This window comes from Cibotium barometz, chromosome 8 (genome assembly GCF_041138505.1).
Source record: "Cibotium barometz isolate CiBa-2024 chromosome 8, ASM4113850v1, whole genome shotgun sequence".
NCBI lineage: Eukaryota > Viridiplantae > Streptophyta > Polypodiopsida > Cyatheales > Cibotiaceae > Cibotium > Cibotium barometz.
In genome coordinates this window covers 43,621,800-43,642,229 of record NC_141053.1, presented here as the reverse complement: position 1 = coordinate 43,642,229, position 20,430 = coordinate 43,621,800, and the positions used below count along the sequence as shown (strand labels likewise).

The window sequence follows — 20,430 nt, the reverse complement described above, 5'->3', positions numbered from 1 at the left end:
TAAACCACGTCTAGAAAGACGGGTAACGGCTACTCTATCAGGGGATACAACTCGAGTCACACTATCATAAACCCATCGATTCTGCAACATGCGATTCCCATCGATAGTGACATAGGTGTTACGAGGAGTGCCAATAAACCAGAACAGGCGAACCATCTGCAACATCTCGGCATATCGGATCCGCCTCAAGTCGTTGGTGAGATTGCCGACGTGCTCAGCTCGAATGATGAAATAGGTAGATCGACGATGCCAATACTCAGCTCTGTTTCATCCCCTTTCGATGCGAGTGTAATGAGGAAGGGTTAGCTTGTCTACAATGTGCATCATAGTGTCACGGAACTCAAATTCGGAAGAGCGACAAGCAGTCATGAACATGCATTGGAATACCAGGAAGCGAGAATAGGGATCCATCTCGTCCTCCTGCGTCCAGCCGTAACTAGATTAGTTTAACAAGAATTCCTAGAGTAACAAGAGAATACAATATAAAATCTCCCAAGTCTAAACCTGCTCTGATACCACGTGTAAGGACCCCAACCCGTAGGGCGGGGGAATCCTTTTGATAGGTAGTTAAGTCTCGTGTTATTTTCCGATTGACGACACCTCGATCTCGTAGAAATACGAGGTTACGAGCAAACGGAGGGACCTAACTCTATCTCGCAGGGGAAGCATAGTCATCCTAAAGGAAATTCTAATCCCCAGCACGGAATGTGCGTGGAGATGGAACAAGACCCACACTTGGTTCAAGGAAGCCAGCGCCTTTTTCCCCCTGTATTTCATGAGGCACGGCCGCTGGCTCGGTCCCCTAAAACAAGTCTTGTTTGGGACTCTACTATTCCCTAAGTATCGTAAGTTACGACTAGTAGAAAGCTACCCGACTGATCGGGTCCACCCATCCTTAGAATGGTACCGTCAGGGCATCCATTCTCCCACTTTCCACACACTCACCCGTTCAATTGTTTTCTAATTAAGTCCTACCACACTGTGAAACACTTAAAAACAAATTCCTTTGTTAATTAATTACACTTGATTCCTTAAAAGAAATCTTCCTTAGCACAACACTGAAATCAACAAACATACTTACAGTGAAAAATATTTACAAAGACCCTGGAACCGGGCCGATATTCCAATCCAACTTCATGTCCAAACCATAACCATAACCATAACCACAATCCAATCACAACCACAACCACAACCACACCGACGATCTAGAATTCGATCTTCCAGCCTCAACCAGCTGGGTAAACCTCACGGACCGTCTCCCCTCGTCGTCAGCCAGCCGATGAGGGCCAAGCCGTCCTGTCACCCCCTCAGGTACTGCGGCTTGTACCAAACCCTCTCGCCCTTCGGAGGGGACGTCTCCTCATGAGGTGGGGGTTAAGTCACCGCACTAGCCTGGACCCACAGAGCTAGGCAGCATATATACATCACCCTGGTGGTGAAATCCAATTCCCAGTGGCATAGGAGGGGATTGCCTGGGGCCGACTCCCGGCCTCGCTATATCCTCCGCTCGGCTACACAGGCAAGCACGGAGTTAGCTAAGGGGGGGAGAAGCTGTACCTGCATGTTAGCAATAAACCAGTAGTGTATCCAATAAAAAGAGACATAGCCTTTATTCAATGAATTCACACATTAACAAAAACCATCGTTTCGGAAAGACAATGATTCAAAAGCAAGATTATTTTCTTATAACTTTACTTAAGAGTAACCATAAGGTACTTTAGGCCATCTATACTAGGGGTTTAACCTTAGTCCCTTTCCTATTATTTCAAATCTTTGCATTAAGCTTCATAAGAGAGAATTTTACTTAAACTTGTTAAATGACCAACCTGGTTATCGTTTTCGTGCCTATTCGCTTCAAGAGGGGCGAAGTCGATTGCAGGGACGCGATTCGCTTCATTCCCTCCTTGGGCAGCGCGTGGTTCTTCATTTCGGCGGCGTTTCGGCGCCATAGGAGCACTAGAGTTTTAAGAGGATAGAGAGAAAACGGGGTGAATATAAGAGGTTGGGAGCGTGGAGAGAAAAGAGAGAATTCTACTGGTTCAAACGGATTGGAAAACGGAGTCCGTTTGGGGTAGGAAAAGCTTGTTGGGCTTATGGGTAGGAACGACCTCTTAGCCTAAGTTTAAGTCGCCGCATATGGGGGGGATGGGGGGGGGGATTGAGAGGGTGTTCTTAACTTGGAGAGCTCTTGAGAAGAGTGTACGTCTAGGGAGGCCTAGGGAAGAGTAAGGCAAGGGTTGGAGGAGAAGCACACTTTAAGTCTATTCACACGGGGGGGGGGGGGGGGGGGGGGGGGGGGGGGGGGGGGGGGGGGGGGGGGGACATGTCCTACAGCTTGAGGGAGGGCTTGCGCGTAGGGCCTTGCTGGGGGCTTGTCTGGAGAAGGGGGCTGGGAGGGTCCTTTTATAGGTGCTGGAGGGTGGACGTCCGGGTGCGGGAAGGTGACACCTGGGTGGTGTAGGTGTCCGGGAGAGAGTGTGGGCGTGAGACACCTGGGGGTGGAGGTGTCTCGAGGAGAGAGAAAGTGTGACATGGGGGTGGAGGTGTCCCCAAGAGAGAGAGAGAGAGCGCGACACCTGTGGATAGAGGGTTCTGGGAGGAGGGGGTACGTGTAGGGGTGTGCTGGAGGGTGCGTCTAGGTCGTGTACACGCTTGGGTGTCCCGGGTGGATTGTCGGTTTTTTTCACGGGCGGCGCCCGTGGTGGGGCCCACGCCGGCCGCCCGCCCGCCGTCGTCCCGAGGGGTCAAAATTTTTTTTTGACGGAAATGTCCGGCCTTGTCCCGTGACCATGGGGGCGTGTTCCGTTCGTTGATTAGACGCCTGGATAGTTACTATTTTAGGTTGGAAGTTCGCAGATTAAAGGCTTAAAAGCTTAATTAAACCCATTCCGGGTACCCGTTTTTAGTTCAGAAAAAACTATTTTAAGCGTAAAATTACGCGTAGATTCCAAATTTGGATTCAAAAGTACAAATTTCTAAGCAAAAATGGCTCATTTTCCAAAAATAGAAGTTTTTTTGATCGTAAAAATGACAAACTAAGTTATATTTTTCAACTCTGAAGCAAGTACATTGTTATTTACAATGGGTATGTTACATCTTTTTCAACTCTGAAGCAAGTACATTGTTATTTACAATGGGTATGTTACAAGTCCTACTGCCACAACTGTACCACCCCCTCCACCCCCGTCCTCAACCACCAATGCTATTCAGCTTTTACCCGCTTTGAATGCGGTACCTGCAGTGGTAATAGGTATTCGATGATAAGCAGGAGGGCGAAGGTGAGGAGCATCAGAAAGGTCTTATCAGAGATTATGGCACAGCGAAGGGGAAACAATTTGTTGTTCTCTTCGACATGGGCAGATCAAAAGATGCCATCTCTCCGTAGTTGGCGACCAAGATGAAATGTGCTGTGATATGCGGGGGAGTGATCGTAGTAAGACAACCTTAGGCTTAAATAAACTGCACTTAGAAATAGGCAAACAACTAGCCTCTACAGTCCTACTGCCACCACAATTGTACCACCCCCTCCACCCCCGTCCTCAACCACCAATGCTGTTCAGCTTTTACCCGCTTTGAATGCGGTACCTGCAGTGGTAATAGGTATTCGATGATAAGCAGGAGGGCGAAGGCGAGGAGCATCAGAAAGGTCTTATCAGAGATTATGGCCCAGCGAAGGGGAAACAATTTGTTGTTCTCTTCGACATGGGCAGATCAGAAGATGCCATCTCTCCGCAGTTGGCGACCAAGATGAAATGTGCTGTGATATGCGGGGGAGTGATCGTAGTAAGACAACCTTAGGCTTAACTAAACTGCACTTAGAAATACTTAAGAGATAGAGAATGGTTTCAATGCAAATGCAATGCAATGGTTATGAATAGATCTATGTCTGTCCTAAATGAGTATCCTTCTCGGGGCTGAAGTGGCCAGTTTGGACTTGGAGAAGGACCAGGGTGCTGTTGGCTGATTATCGGAGCTGTCGGCTGTACCAGAGAGCAAGGCAGCTGAAGGCGCATCATGACAAGGCAAGAAAAACCAGACGGCGCAGCTTTTTAGGGATTATATGTCCAGTCGGCTGGCCGACTGTTGGTCGGCCAGCACTCCAAGAAGTCCAAGAGCCTATAAAAGGCATAGGTGCTCATTGTGTTACATCATTCAACTTCTTTGAGTTGGGTCTTAGACTAGGATTTGTTTTGGGTGTATACCACCTTTTCATGAAGGCAGCCTAGGGTTGTAGATGTAGGTACCTTTTTGTACCATCAGAAATATACTGAATTTCCAGCATCTCTCTCTCTCTCTCTACTCTCCCTTTTGTTTGCGTTTTTTGCATCAGCATGTTCTCAATGGTGTTTAGGACTGAAAGAAGACTCCGAGAGCTTCCGCGTGTTACATTGGTATCAGAACATTAGGCTCAGCAAAGCTAAACACTGATTTAGTCCCATATGATGGTGTACAGGTCCAAGGTACAGAAAAGTACACAGATACGAAGCCCAAGGCAAGGAACACAGGAACGAGAAGAGCTCCTAGGAGGTTTGTTGGTGGTGTTCCACAAAACCAGAGGGGATGGCAGTCTTGTGAGCCAGATAGGTTCCCGAGCAACGGTCCCAAGGGAGGATTATCCTCCAAGGGGTGATGTGAGAGTGCCAGACTCATTTCTTAGGAATGAAGACCAAGCCAATGTTCAGAGTCAGGGCAAGAATGGATTGGGGACTAGATGGAACAGATGCATAGATATTATTGAGAGTCAGAGTGGTTTTGGAGACCGGGCCGGGTTTTCAGTGAAAAGGGTTGCCAGAGTTGGATGGATGACAGAGGGACTCTGGGAATAGAGTGGGATGATGACAGTCATCCAAGAACAAGTTGGAATCCCGTCATCAAGTTTAGTAGAGGGGGATGTCATGTGCATGAAATGCCATGGACATTCTCTGGAGCTAGTCCAGAAGGGGCAGCCAGAAAAAGAGTAGTAGAACCAGAAGATGGAGCATAAGGTGCTGAAGTGACCAGTTTGGACTTGGAGAAGGACCAGGGTGCTGTCGGCTGATTACAGGGACTGTTGGTTGTACCAGAGAGGAAGGCGGCTGAAGGCGCATCATGACAAGGCAAGAAAAACGAGACGGCACAGCTTTTTAGGGATTATATGTCCAGTCGGCTGGCCGAGCGTGGGTCGGCCAGCACTCCAAGAAGTCCAAGAGCCTATAAAAGGCATAGGTGCTTATTGTGTTAGATCATTCAACTCCTTTGAGTTGGGTCATAGACTAGGATTTGTTTTGGGTGTATACCACCTTTTCATGAAGGCAGCCTAGGGCTGTAGATGTAGGTACCTTTTTGTACCATCAGAAATATACTGAATTTCCAGCATATCTCTCTCTCTCTAGAGAGGAGATTCTTGTTGATACTTGGTACATACAATACATGAGAAAGATGATCGTCCCACCATTTGAAGCAGTGAGCACAATCTTTCCAACTCCTTTGATAGCATAACTGGAGTTGTTTGCACATGTAACTGTGCCCCCCTTGGGAGCATCCTCCAAGAAAGAGAAGAGATGACGTGATGTGATGTGCTTGCTAGCACCACTATCAAAGTACACCACACATCAACATTTATAGTTGCCATGCATACATCACAAAAAGAGGGATCATAGTTGCATTGTACCTGGAATGCCCATTCATCTTGAGCACAACTAGCTGAATCCTTTTTGTTAGCACTTGGTGCTGATGCATCGGCCACAGACATGCCAATCTTTCTTTTCCTTCTCTTTTGCAAGCCTCTTCTTGCATTCATTTATGTAGTGCCGTGGCTTCTGATAGTAATTACCCTTCTTCTTGGGCTTCTCACTGTGTCACGTGCATGCCCGTGCCATGGCTAAGCTAGAGGAAGCATTCCCCAAGGGTAGGTACGCATACCCAATATCTCATTAAGCTCTCAGATCATTTCCAAAGGCCTAGCAACAGGCATGATCAATTCCGGTAGGTGACCCAACGTTGTGTCAAGGTTAAGGGAAAGCAGGCTTGGGGACAACAGTGAACAGATGCTCAGTTGTTCATCAAAGACTTGGAAGTGGAGATCAGGATTGAAGGTGTTCAGACCAAAAGTATCAGTTAGTCAGTAGAAGTCAAAGTCAGTAAGCAGTAGCAGTTCAAGGTCAGTAGAAGTCCAGGGAGGAAGGATGACATAGTCTCCACCCCGTCATCAAGTTTAGTAGAAGGGAATGTCACGTGCACGCCTGTGCCATGGCTAATCTTCAGCATGAACTGGCTTAGTCCCGGATTAGTACAGCAGTTAAGATAGGCATTTAGGTCACCATCAGTAGCAGAAGCATTAACATCAACATCAGAAGCATCTTCATTGGCATCAGAGTCATCATTGTCAGGACCATCATCATCAGGAGCATCAGGTCATAGTCAGCAGCATGTGGACATCTCCTAGCATCAGTCAGCCAGCAGCAGATAGCAACCAAAACCAGTCGGCCAGCATATTATGGAGATCCAACATTTTATGCCACCATGCCTAGCATTATATGTTAGTATAAGCATTTATGGGACTGTACAGCAGGCAGACAGCTTTACAGCTGGCCGACTGCTGTCCCATCCGTATATATAAGCATAAACCATAATTCAGCAGATCATCATTCAGAAAATCATCTATCTTTCATGTAGTTCAAGTAAGCAGCATGTAGAAGGGGCCTAGGTCACCCCTATGGGGCTGACCGTAGCCCTACATCATGTACAAGCATAAAGTTACCTTTTTGTACCATAGTAATACAAGAAAACCTAACACCTAATCTCTCTCCTCTTCTCTCTCCTGTCTTAATCTTGTGTTAATATGCATCAATGTTTTTAATCATGCTTAGGGCTGTGGATCAGTACACCAAGGCTTCCGCGCATGCAACACACTGTCACCCTTGTCTACATCCTTGCGAGGGCAATTGTCCCACCTTTAGCCTTGTAGCTATTGGCACTGGATGCCTTGCCTTTACCTTTGCCGTGAGTGGCAAAAGCTTTATCACCAACCCTCGTTCTGAACAGTTCGTCCGGAATTGCTCGTCTTGCAGAAGCAAAGACACTAGCTCATTAAAAAAAGGTATTCGCATTGCCTTTCATGAGCAATAGAAGTGTAGTAGCAAAGTCCTGATGTAGCATGCAATAGGTTGATCGTCGTAATGCACAACAAAGCCTTCTTTAAACCTATGCCCACAAGTAGCCCAGCTACAAGCTAGCAATATGGTGCCCAACTCCCTTCACCAAGATTGCCTAGCAATCTCGAATAGAATGGAAGCCCAACTTTTTGCAAATGTAGCTTAGCTTCAATGAGATCAACTACTTAGTGGCTGGAAATCAGCCTTAGGACAATGTCCTAGCACTTCCCAAGGGTTCTCCCGCATAGTAGTAGCAGCAACCAAAACCAAAATGATTCTTCCACAGCTTCAATCTTTGGGAAAAGTCTTCTTCTTAGTGTTTTTGGAGAGAGAACACTATAATATGGCTGGAAAAATATTCTACAATAGGTGCACTAGATAGAGCAACACACGTGCCATAATAGTGTGTTGAAATGGCGCTGAGAATCTGAATTTATAGAGCTGAAATCAGCCTAGAAGGAGGCGCCTAGAGAAAGAGAAGGAATGGAGGATATTGCTCATGAAAAATTGTGGTAGAGAGATTTTTGCATGACTTTTGGATCAACAAGAATGGCTACAAAAGAAAGAGCAACTCGTGTAGATAAAAGTTGAGAAAAGGGCTTACTTTACTTACTTTTCTTTTGAGTTAACTTGCATGACTTCTTTTGGAGAAAAGTGAGCTTGCATGATTTACTTTTAAGAAAAGTGAACTTGCATGCCACATTTTTAGGAGCATGAAAGGATAAAGCATTGCGTGATGCATGCATGTAGCGGGAAAAGCTTGCATGTCGCATGCATGGGGGTGTCTAACTATTGCATGTCATTTGCATGGGAGTTTCTAGCCATACATGTCGCATGCATGGGGGTTTCTCATCATGGAGAAGAAGATCATCAACCATAATTAACTAAACTGTCATGCCTTCAAAAATATCAACTATTCTTGTAGAAATCCATCAATACAAGTTAACTAAATACAGATTATGTAGCAAACTGGCTCGTGGGTGCAATCCAAGCGTCCCCAGATCCATGATCTTCTCATGCAATAAAATCCAGGCATTGTCCAGGCAAACAAAACAATAGACACAAATAGAAATAGGCCATGCACACAAATGTATGCATTTAAACACATATTTTGGAAGAAACCCCATCTATTTACATGTACTTGAAATTTATAGAGGCTATGACATTTGACTCTACAAGATCCATCAAATATCCATGGCATTATGTATTGCATTTGGTTCTCCAAGATTCATCAAATGCCTAACATGCTTCTATATAGCCAAGATCATAGATACAGCTGGCATAGACATTCATGGAAAGCTTAACCATAAACATACCATGGCTACATGTAGTGTCCAACACCCATGTCCATGAATCCCGAGAAATTGGGGAGTAGTTACATTTCCCCAGCTTCTAAACAATTGTCCTCAACTAAAAAGCTTCCAAATAGTTGTTGAGGGCAGGAGTATTAGTAAGACCAAAAGACAATACGAAATACTCATACAATCCAAATATAGTCCTGAAAGCTGTCGTGTGTACATCTTGAGGAGCTACTTTTATTTGATGATAGCCACTTTTCAAATCAATGCGGCTGAAAACAGATGCCCCTTGGAGTTTATCCAAGATATCATCAATTCTCGGTATTGGAAATGGTTATCTTGTTCAAGGCCCTGTAGTCAATGCACATTCTATATTAACCATTGTACTAACAAACCAGGTGAGAAATAAGGTGATGAGCTTGGTTATACTAAGTCCTTCTCAAGAAGATCATTGACTTGTGTCATGATTTCTTCTTGTTGACTTGCACTCAACCTATAAGCTGGCTGTATTGGAGGTGAGCTCCCAGGAATCATGTTATGTGCATATTATATGTGTATATACTAGGAAACTAACTCACCCTAGGCATGTGAGCATGGGACCATGGAAACATGCTCTAGTGTGGGGCAAGAATTAGGTCTAACCTTGGGTTGAGGTTAGGGTCAAGTAACCAAGGGTCATACATGGAAATGGAGAGTCAAGAGTCACTTGAGGGTCCTCCTATATAATAGGGGCATGGGGCACTCTCAAGGGATGTTCTCTTATGTAGAGCATTGTATCTACTCTCTTGGCATTTCATGCTAGAGCTATTTACTGCTGGATGGAAGTCATATCTCTTAGTGGTATGGGACACCAAGGTTAGGTATGTGGTACTTCATTGTATTTATGTGTGCACCCTTGGGCTTAGGGGTGGTTGAGTGGATAAGTATATGCTTGGTTTATGCATAGTGATTAGCTAGAGAGATCTTTAGGGTTTTAATAATGGTATCAAAGCGGTCTCTAGTTAATTTTTAATGTTTTTTCTTCTCTTAATTTTCTCTCATTATTTTAAAATTTTAGCATTTTTAAAGTAAATTTTAACATTTACTAAGCAAAAAATTGTTATTTTTTGGTTTGTTTTGGTGGCCTATGCGTTGGGAATGTCAATATGGTGGTCAGAACGCGGTGCTTCTTGACTTGGATGAACGTATCGACGTTGCAGGGAAATTCCGTGAGTGGAAATGCCATTTTTCTCTATTTTTATGGTTAAAATAAGTATTTTACGAATTTTTCTACCAAAATACTGTACATGCTTATTTTTATGGTTAAAATATACAATGATGTTGGAGAGGTGTCCGATGAGGGTTAACAATAAAGCTAGGGCGGATCGTCGCTTGTCCATGAAAGGCGTGCCACGCGATTAATATTGGAGACTGTATTCTTAGATTAGGGTTTTGCAGAAGCTTAGGCGGCCGTGGTTAGCTATGGACCTATTTTTTAAGTATGGCCGTCCAAGGTGTGAAAGCGATGGACCAAGATAAGAGGGTTATTATATATAGTGACCATTCATTCTTTTATGCTATTCAAGAGAGTGCTCTTCTTCTCGAGACTCTTATGCTATTGCTTTTTTGTTTGCCTATTGTATGTTTGAGCTATTTTGTGCTTGCTTGCATGTGTGTGAGAGAGTGAGTGTGTGATTGAGTGAGAGAGGAGGGTCGAGCTTCCATTGGAGTGCGACGAGCGGCGTTGGAGCGGATCTTGGAGGATGGTTGTGCGGTAATAAGCTCTCCTACGAGAATCCGAGCACGAGTAATCAACCAGGTGAGTGACACATCCCGTTTATGCAATGATAGGCTAGGTTATGGTAGATTAACCTCTCGATTTGAGCTGTTTATGCTCCGGAGTGCGGTAAGGAAAGACCCCACGACATTGGCTAATTTTTGCATTCTTTCTACGGTGCAAGTGCTACCCATAAATGGCGCCGCTGTTGGGGAACAACCCTACCGCATAGCCATAATGCATTTGGAATGTGTGTATATCTTTGAATTGTGTTTTAATTTTTTTTTCTGTTTTTGCATAAAGGTAGAAATGAATATATATATATACCTAGATGAATCCACGAACATGCCCAAATTCACCTTTTAGGAACGTGCATGTTATATACTCATGGTAGTCAACCCACAAGACTATACAACTATCAACTCCATTATACATAGTATGGACTAGATACTACGACATCTCCACTAACGTCATCAGTGCCCAATAGAGGGTGTAGAACTCTGTATCAAGATATGCTCACACACGCACTCCACACACACACACTTTTTTTTTTTTGGTAAAGCTTCATGTCATTAATTACAGGTGGGAAACCTCAAAATGAGGAAAACCCACCAAAAAGACCATATACAAGGGAGACTACTAGAGTGTTCACTATGTTCAGTGTGAAACATCTAAAAACAATCTGTAAAAAGAGCATACAGAGATGAGTCAATCTCATGAAGAGAGAGACAGTCATATAAAGATTGCTGAAGAGAGGAACGGAAGAATGAGTAAGCATCCAAATGAGGCCCAGCAAAAACTATCCTGTTGCGAGACTCCTAGGTAGTCCATAAAGCCCAATAGCGAACCCAATCAAAGAAGACTTTATAGGATCTAAGGGGTGAAGGGAGAAGACCGAAGATCCAAAAGTATTTCCCAAAGGGTGCCTGTCGGAAGCGGGCTCTCAAACGTGCAGCAATCCGATCCAATAAAGTCCTGGTGAGAGGACAACTCCACAAAAGATGAAAGACTGTCTCTTGAGAAGCACCACAACTATGACAAGTTGAAGGTGCCAAAAGTCGCCTAGCCAAGAAAAGGCCGACTGGCAAGACTCCAATCAAGCATCTCCATAAAAAAGTCTACTTTTCAAAGGAAGACTGCATTTCCAAAGAGAATGAAGCCGCTGTTTCCACCAAGCCTGACTTTTATGAAGATGCCAAATCTGATTCGCATGTTCTTGAACCCAAGAGGCAGGCAATAAGAAATGATATATCGAATGAACCGAAAGTTTAGCCATTGATAAAGGGCCTCGTGCAGGTTGTTCTCTTTTAAGGCTCCAATCAACCAAATGATCAGAACGATCCAAATCTGCAATTGGTTCAAAAGGAGCAAGAAGCTCTCGAATAAGCTGCCAGATTGATCTATAATGCATCCCTAGACCAAATTTCCTGGCGGCAACCACAAAAGAAAGCACATGGCCACCAGCATCCAAAACATCATCAATAAGATAAACTCCTTTCTTTGAAAGGAAATATGCCTTTCTAGGCTCACGTAGAGCCAAGGGTACATCAAAAGCCTTCGACTAATGAATACTCTCAAGGCGAAGCGAAGAATCTCTCAAGATCTTGTTGCGTATTCTTGGGCATAAAAAAAGAATCATCAGCATAAGCCTGAGCCAGGAAAGTATTCCCGCAGGAAGCTGTAAGCCATGCAATTCATCAGTAGCTTGCAAAAAATCCAAGTAGCAAAGAAAAGGATGTGTGGCAATAGCAAACAACAAGGAACTAAGCGGACAACCCTGGCGAACTGAACGTCCCAATTTCCAAGAATCTGATAGAGAAGAGCTCAAAGTCAAAGAAGCATCACTGTCATTATAGAGCCAATACACAATATTTTGCCACTTTGCACCGAAACCAAGATAACTCATAGTCATAGCTATATAGTCCCAATGCACAGAATCAAAAGCTTTCTCAATATCAATTTGCAAAATGAGTACATCCTGCTTGGTGTATTTGGCATATTCAATGGCAATATAAGCATTAGCCAAATTATCATTGATTTGCCTGCGAGGCACAAAACCATATTGCGCAGGATGTAAACCATCATGTAAAAATCCTTTAATACAATTTGCCAACATCTTAGTCAGAAGCTTATAGATGACAGGCATAAGAGTAATGGGCCTCCAATCAGAAAAAGCTTCACAAAGATCCCGTTTAGGGAAAAGCTTAACCAATCCTTCTTTCCAAGAAGATGGTTGTACATCATTTGCCCAAGCTTCATTGATCATTTGCCCAAGCTTCATTGATCATATACAGCAATGATTGTTCCAGCTGAGGCCAACACGCATGGAAAAATTCCACTGTCAATCCATCCCATCCGGGAGATTTCCATCGACCCATTGAACTCCACACACACACACACACATACATAAGAGCACATATTCACACAAAGCTCTTCATACTGAGTTTCTGTCAAACCTCTAGAGATGCAGGGCAGATTCACCTATAATGAAGCGTAGCACTAAGGAAAGTAGCAAATATAAAGAATTAGTTCAGCAAATAAGTAGTTGATATGGCAAATGCACCGCTAAAGATAGAAAGAATAAGCACAATATCAATTGGCCGCAACTCGGATGAAAACTTCACAATGTGAAATCTGTATGTCTGCTAATATGGCTGAATTATATACCTAGATGAATCCAAGAACATGTCCAAATTCACCTTTTAGGAACGTGCATGTTATATGTATGAGAGGTCGAAATAAATGATAGTGCATCTATTGAACTAGGTACGTACTAGCGTATATTAGGCTCAAGATCTTCAGTCGGAACCCAGTTTAGCGTTGTACAAGGGCCTCTACTAGGGACAAGTGAGATATCCTTAAATTTTGACTTGATGGAAAGATCCCCAACCCCAAGAAGTGAGAACTCTAACCAGGTCTCACTAGCCAAGCCAACACCACCAGTATTTTTGGCTGCGTAGCTAGCTACCTCAGAGGTCCAGCCTCAACCGCTACCTTTGAGCCAAACCTTACGACCTACAGGCCATATGATGGAGGAGTTGAGATTAACTCCAGAGAGACTTGGTGTACTCTTATCGTTGCAAGTAGGAAGCGTTCGCGTTGATATCCCTATCAATGCAACTCCTGTTGCACTTGCTGTAACTGTGACCATCGAACCACCCCCCTGCACAAGTGCTTATGTCCAATGGTAGGACATTAGAAGAAGTGCAGGTGGTAGAGGAATTGATCCAAGCTGCTAGAGAAAAGGAGGAAGAGACCTTGTAATTGGCATAACAGCAATTAGCAGTCCAATCAGTCCAATACGAGTCCCTTGCCAGGACTGCGCAAGTAGTGCCCGGTAGTGTCGATACAAACAATAACATTGTGTCTACCTCAGGGAAAGAGCTAGGCATGCAAATCATGGATCAACGTCTTGTCACAAATGATTGGGAGTATGATGCATCCATAGAGACTCTTGTGGATTTCACTACAGGCCAAGCGTATGGCGTTAGTTGGGAAGGGAATCCATATCCGGAGCCACAAAGAGGAGGAATGATTGCAAGGTATCTGCGATTGTATATATATGGTCATTAAACATGAAAGAATCCAAAGACCCATGGCGCAAGTTGGGACGTCCAAAGCAAGAATGCCCATAATAAGCGAAATGGTAACACCTCCTGTTAGCCCAACGGATCCTACTTTTGTAGTATCACCTGGATAGACCATGGACCAACCCACAATAAGCAAGGAATCCATATCCGGAGCCACAAAGGGGAGGAATGATTGCAAGGTATCTACGATTGTATATATATGGTCATTGAACATGAAAGAATCCAAAGACCCATGGTGCAAGTTGGGACGTCCAAAGCAAGGATGCCCACAATAAGCGAACACCTCCTGTTAGCCCAACGGATCCTACTTTTGTAGTATCACCATGGATATACCATGGACCAACCCACATCCTCTAACCCACAAGGCCATGCTATAGGGACTCAAGGGCTGACTAGCATAAGCTTCACTTTCTTAGATCCCAGAGCTGCCCACATCGAAGATAATACTAATTCACTACCTCCTCCACTGGATGGCATTGCATCAACTATGGCACCTAGGATTGATGCAAAATTGCCTCTGACCCACATGCTTACGGTTACTACGGTAGCCAAAACCACTTTACACATGGAGTCCCTTGTGCCTGGCATATCTAGTTTGACCATTTCTAAAGTGGTCACATCTTATTCTAGTGCACCCATGACACATCCCCTCCCTAGATTAAGTGGGCTACCAACTCCTGCTGCGAGACCAGCTGCACCTAACGCCCACATGGCTAGAGAATCTATTGGGGCACTAGTAGGGCACATGCCTTATGTCCTACATCTACCACTAGGGTTTAGACCAATGCACTCTCATGCAGTGCCACGTGTTGTACAACCACCTACTCTATAATGGGAGCGATCTATAATGGCTTAGTCATTAGAGGGATCACTACATGGGATGAAATCACAACAAATGCCATTCAACTAGAGGATAATCTCATGGTCAAAGGAGCTAAAGCATCAGATTCTAAATCTATTACCTCCGGAGTCACAGCAAAGCACTTCTACAATTAAACCCCTTGCTAAAGGCGACACTTTAGCGAAGATGAATTTCATGGATTTCATGAAAGCACTCTAAGAGGAAATGAAGGCCAATAGAGCCTCGAAAACGTACATATGTACCAAGGCGAGAGCTTCAATGGTGCTCAATTTGTCGACGAGGACATTCAACCAGTGAGTGTCCAGTTTGAAGGGCACGCTATAATGGTAATTGTGCCTTTTGTGGACGTTATGGTCATGAGGCTTCATAGTGTCGCATGCGTTTGCAAACCCTTGCTAATGCTTCTAGGCCTCAACAATTGGCTTTACTAGCCCCATCGCAACCACGAGCCATAATGCCTCCAGCAACATCTCAACCCAATGCAGATCAAACAACACAACCACCCATTGCAAGGGAGATTTACAATGCCTAAAATGTGTCGTTACCTCCCCTAGTCTTGGGACCTCAACTACCTCCCCCGAGGATCACACCTCATAATCAAGTAAGCTTCGAGGAGCCTATTGATTACCAAGAATATGAGGTAGATGTCGAACCCACTCCCCACCTCTTTGAGGATCCCACAGAGCTTCATCCTGACTATTATGTAGTGGATGACAAAGGGGAAGTCAAGCCAATTTACCAACTTGCTGCAATGGGCAGGGGTCGGGACATTAATGCCATAGCTAGAAGAATGTCTCGTCAATGCTACCACTGTCAAGGTCCCCATCGAGTTTCAGAGTGTCCTCTTAAGTTTCCTCATCTCAACCAAGCAGTCTCCTCGAACATGCCACTGGTTACCTATAACCGTTTTGGCATAAATCATTGGATTAAGGATTGCTCCAACAAGATTGTGGTGACAAGTCCACAAACAAGACCCATTATCATACCCCTAAACATGATTGGGGAAAGTAATCAAACTTAAAGGCTGATCCTTAAAAATCTAGATCATGAATGCTATCACCCGGCTATAGGCCCAAATGGTTCTCGATTAACAATTTGTAGCCTCGATAGCAGAATCTAAAAAGAAGAAGAAAATCAGGAGAAAAAAGTCCGTGAAGGATAGGAAATTAAAAGAACACAAAAAGAAATCTTGGGACGCCTTAAGAGCCATTCTTCAATAGGGACCTAGATGAGGACTCAGACTCCTTGGACACAAGGGCTAATTCTGAACAGGGTGGGGAAATATCCGCCAAGACCAAGAGCGCGGGGAAGGACACCCCATGGGAATATGCAATTTTTGAGACTAAATCGCACATGACAAAACTTGGCTCTTATCCTGACGCTCACAGGGAAATTGAGCAACTCGAAGACTTTGGAGCTTTAGTTACAAAAACCCAAGAGGAGCTTGAACCAAAATCCAAGCAAGAGAGAGTCTCAAATACTACATACACCCTAGCACCCTAATGCCTATTGCTAAGATTTGCAAACCTCTAGATGTGCCGAGTGTCATCATGGAAGAGACTGAGGCCTCCACCTCTCATAGTTTGATCCCTAATTGGTTCAAGGGACAACTACCATACGGAAACGTTGAGCCCATCTCGAAAATGGATTTTTGAGTCTCACTAGTACCTACTAAAGGAAAGGAGGTCATGAACGCACCTCTAAATATCTCCAAATTGTTAGACTTTATGTCCTCACAAACTAGTACAACTAGAATAGCTCAATTGAGTGGAGATCTTGAATTATTTGAAGCAATGAGAGCTCTACTTAATGGAGAACTCAATGTTAGATTACAACCATTTACTGACATGCATAATGTATGTCCCCGATATACATTGGAGAAACCTCAAGTTGTACCTGAATCGATAGCCCCGAAGGAAGAAGAGAATACCAAATCCATGGTTAAAATTTCACTTAATAAGTTGGGGCAATGTTTCAAAGGTGATGAATCCAAAGCACTACTAGCAATTACGGTCAAGGGCATCACAATAATGGAAGTTCTAGATGGTGGTACGAGAGTGAGCATAATCACCAAGAAATGCTGGGAGAAGACGGCCAAGCCAAGTCTAGAAGTCTCGGACATCATTGTCAAGATGGCTGACGAGACTGTCGCCAAACCTATTGGGGTGCTACGAGATTTGAAGATCAAGGTTCTTAAACATCGGGTAAAACATACCTTTATTGTTATGGACTTTTCCAAACAACAAGAATCATATGAAATGATCTTAGGCCGCCCATTCATCAGAGAAGCAAAGATGGTACATGACTGATCTAAAAACCATGTCTACCTCCAATTTGATGATTCCATCATTAGGGTTGATCTTGTGACTGGCCACGTACATCCCATGGGTAGTGGAGGACTTTTTGAAAACCGTTCACAGACACCACTACTCATTCAACCCCATTGTAATATTGCTATACTTGTAGAGAGGAGATTGAGGTAGAAAAGGATCTAACCCACAAAGATGCTGACAAACATGCTATTGAGCTTGACGATGATCTTAACTAGATACATATGATGGCTACGATTGATAGTTGGGGAGCTAGAGGATCTACATGGGTTACACCTGATGGTGAGGAGCGCTCCAAGGTCGTTTCCCTCTACGAATGATTCGTACTCTATCTTTCGATACCGAGGGGATAGGGTACAATGAACTTGAGTCCACATGGGATGACTCAAGCTTAAGCACAAATAGTGATGAGGGGTCTGAAACAGAGACTAAAAGTGACACCAACTCCTCAGACACCACAAGAAAAATAGAGCCCACAACATGCAAAGAAGCCATATGGAGTAGCTCTGAATCTAATACGGATTCCCAATCTGAAGAAAGGGATGAAGTTTGTCAAGATGCTAAGGCGCATCTCCGAAGATGGTGAAGACGAAAGCGCTATGCAGTGAATCATCATAAAAGACCGCAAGAAAGAACCACTATTGTCCAATGGCTCCAGTACATAGGTGCAATTGACTTACATCGAAAGTTTATAGATAATTGGGGAGAAGAATTACAATAGGTCCAGTATTGTAGACCACCCCCAATTGATATAGCTAAGGTGGAAGTCTCTGATGAACCAAAACCAAGTTGCTTCACTAGAAGGAAACAAAATCGTGAACTCGTACAGAAGGAACGAGAGACTAAAGCTGCAGCTAAAGCATCTGATGAAGGAAAGGAAAATGAGCCTAATTTATGCTCAACACCTGAGCATTATAAGTCATACACCATAGGGGAATGCAAGTTAGTGTTTGATAATGCCAAACGTAACCCCACAAGTGAAAGTGGAGGAGTCTATGATGGACCTGCACAGAGGTTAAGGAAGTAGACTTGGCTGAACCAAGGGAAGATCCTAAGCCTGTCTACATAGCAAAGGACTTAAATAAGACCGAGGAGGCTGAACTTGTAGCTCTCCTCAAGGAATATAGAGATTGCTTTGCGTGGACATACCATGATATGAAGGGAGTTCTCGTAGAGGTGGTACAACACACCATCCCCATGGTACCCGAAGTTAAACCAGTCCAACATCGACCCTATCCAATGAATCCCAAATATGCAAGCATCGTCAAGGAAGAGAGATCAATAAACTCATTGAGTGTGGATTCATCTATGTGATTGAAACTCGAAATGGATCTCACCCATTTTGGTTGTGTCTAAGAAGAATGAAAAACTTAGAGTGTATTGATCTCAAGAAAGTGAATGATTCCACGCGCAGGGATCACTACCTCTTGCCATATTCAAAACATGTGCTCGAATGAGTTGCAAGCAAGGAGGCCTATAGCTTTTTGGATGGATACTCACTATAATCAAATTTCGATCATCCCTGAGGACTAAGCCAAAAACAACTTTTTTCACTGAGCATGGTGTATATGCCTACAAAGTTATGCCATTTGGTCTAACCAATGCACTAGCCACGTTCCAAAGACTTATGAATACTGCTTTTAAGGACTTCTTAAGAAAGTTTCTTGAAGCTTTCTTGGATGATTTATGTATCCATATTTATCTTGGAAAGAGCACATAGAGTGCCTAAAAAAGGTATTTGAAGGGTGTGGATTTTATGGCATATTCTTAAATTTAGTTTTGCAAGTCAACAACTAGATGAGGCTTAAATCAACTACACCACCACTGAGTGTGAAGGGTTAGCAATGGTTTATGCTGTAAAGAAAATTCGGCATTACTTTCTTGCTAACAAATTCGTTTTCTATGTTAACCATCAAGTCTTGTTGTACCTGGTAAATAAACCATGCTCCATAGGTAGAATCACAAGGTGGTTGTTGATTCTTTCTCGAGTTTGATTTCACAGTACTAGTGAGGCCTAGCAAGAAACATGTCATGGTGGATCATCTATCTCGCATACCTAACGACGAAGCACCAATTGGAGTTGATGACAAGTTATCGGATGCTATGGTATTCAAGGTTGAGACTATTCCAGAACGGAGTGAGAAAATTGTTAACTTTTTGGCTAATGGTTTTTCAGAAGGAAAGGAACTAAGGAAAGATTTAGCAAGAAAGTTGCCAAAAGAGAGTGCACCTTAGTAACTTATTGCCGGAATTCTTTATAGAAGAGGTAAGGATGACATACTAAGACACTGCCCCAAGGAGAATGAATAATTATAAATCATCGAACAAGCACACCAAGGGGTAGCTGGTGGACACTTTGAAGGTGATGTTACAACAAGAAAAATACTTCAATCGGGGTATCGGTGGCCCACGCTCTTCAAAGATTGTGCACTATTTGTCAATGGATGACGAGTGCCAATGATATGCAAAGCCACAAAAGGATATGATGCCACTGCATCCTGTCAGAGTTAACCAACCTTTAAAAAATTGGGGCTTAGATTTCATTGGTCGTATTAGTCCTGCCACACATGGCACACAAGCACGCTTCATCATTGTCTTCATCATTGTTGCCACAGATTATGTAACCAAATGGACTGAAGCAAGAGCTTCATACGAAAAGTGGATGCCATGGCGACTGGTAAGTTTCTCTATGAGAATATCATTACACTCTTTAGATGTCCATTTGACCTAGTTAGTGATCAAGGTAAGCATTTTATCAATGATGTAATAAAAAATCTCACTAGCACATTCATGATCGCTCATTGTAAGTCAACACCATATTACCCAAAGGAAAAAGGCCAAGCAGAGAGCACCAACAAGGTTCTTATTTCAGTAATGACAAAGATTGTTGAATCGCGACGCACTGACTGGGAGTCTAAACTCACAACAGCTTTATGGGTCTATCGCACATCATACAAAGTTGTAATTAATTGCAAGCCTTTTAAGATGATGTATGGGCTTGAGGCAGTACTGCCTTGGGAGTTCATGATTCCAAGCTTAAGGGTAGCTATAAGTGAAAAGCTTGATGGTAATGAATTGGCTGACCGGCTATTTATTTGAGAACAACTCATTGAGGAGCGACAAATTGCAGTGCAAAACATGCTGACAAAAAAGGATCGAAGAAAGAAGTGGTTTGACAAAAATCTCAAGGACAAGGAGATCGAGGTAGGGGATCTTGTACTTAAGAATGACATCTGCAGTGAAAAGAAAAAGCTCAAATATACCGGAAACGGACCATTCAGAGTCTATGAAGTTACTCCACAAGGTACTATATGTGTTGAGACTCTTGATGGAGTTGAAACTGTTGGAAGTAAGTTGAAAAAATACTATGGACCTCTTACCGAAGAATCCTTACGTGCTTCACATGACAAGAAAGTCGCCAAGGAAAGGGTCGCTCAAAAGAAGACACAAGTCCAAGAGCA

The 20,430-nt window shown here is 43.6% G+C and overlaps 1 protein-coding gene across 3 annotated transcripts in view; it reads left to right on the top strand.

The window, feature by feature from the left end:
- Window positions 1-20,430, top strand: part of LOC147636303 (pentatricopeptide repeat-containing protein At3g53360, mitochondrial-like) — a 35,934-nt gene that overhangs the window by 11,174 nt on the left and 4,330 nt on the right. Inside the window, exon 3 of one of the 3 annotated variants that reach the window (XM_086801756.1) lies at window positions 9,588-9,639. The gene's annotated coding sequence lies outside the window, so the exon portion shown is untranslated. Of the gene's footprint in view, window positions 1-9,587; window positions 10,018-20,430 lie in introns of those variants that run through there. The other 2 variants (XM_086801754.1, XM_086801755.1) reach the window with 2 other exon arrangements.